Source organism: Macaca thibetana, chromosome 1 (genome assembly GCF_024542745.1).
Source record: "Macaca thibetana thibetana isolate TM-01 chromosome 1, ASM2454274v1, whole genome shotgun sequence".
NCBI lineage: Eukaryota > Metazoa > Chordata > Mammalia > Primates > Cercopithecidae > Macaca > Macaca thibetana.
This window is the reverse complement of record NC_065578.1, coordinates 122,617,225-122,618,069: the sequence shown is the minus strand read 5'-3', so window position 1 is coordinate 122,618,069 and position 845 is coordinate 122,617,225.

Sequence of the window (845 nt, the reverse complement as noted above, 5' to 3'; positions counted from 1 at the left end):
CCCACCACTGCACTCCAACCTGGGTGATAGAACCAGACCCTGTCTCAAAAAAAAAAAAAAAAAAGTTTACTTATTAGTCATCCTGGAGTTTTTGTATCTCAATGGGAGTCATAAGATTGAGTATCTATTTGTGGCATTTTGAGCATCAATAGGTAATAAGAATGATATTTTAGGGAGCAGAACTTTTTGTGCACCCATGGATTAAACAGGATTATATTGGTCACCTTTGGAAAAACAGTTGAACTTCGAAAAAGAGGAAATAGAGGAAATGAATTTGAGTTTCATATTTACAAATTACTAATCACTACCTCTTGTTTTAGTTATTGTTTAGTTATCTATTGTTGTTACTGTTTACTTATTTATTAATAACTAGTAAACTACCTTAAAAATGAGTAGTTTAAAACAACAGCTATGCTTTATGTATTCAAGATTCTTTTGCTGTTGTTGTTTGTTTGAGACAGGGTCTTACTCTGTCACCCAGGCTGGAGTGCAGTGGCATGATCTTGGCTCATTGCAGCCTGGACCTTCATGGCGTAGGTGGTTCTCCTACCTCAGCCTCCCAAGTAACTGAGATGACAGGTGTATGCCACGACGCCTGGCTTTTTTTGTATTTTTTGTAGAGATGGATTTTTGCCACGTTGCCTACGGTGGTCTCAAACGCTTGTGCTCAAACAATCCGCCTGCCTCTGCCTCCCAAAGTGCTAGGATTATAGGTGTGAGCCATCACATCTGGTCTTACTCAAGATTCTTTTTTTTTTTTTTGAGATGGAATTTTGCTCATGTTGCCCATGCTGGAGTGCAATGGCGCGATCTCGGCTCACTGCAACCTCCACCTCCCGGATTCA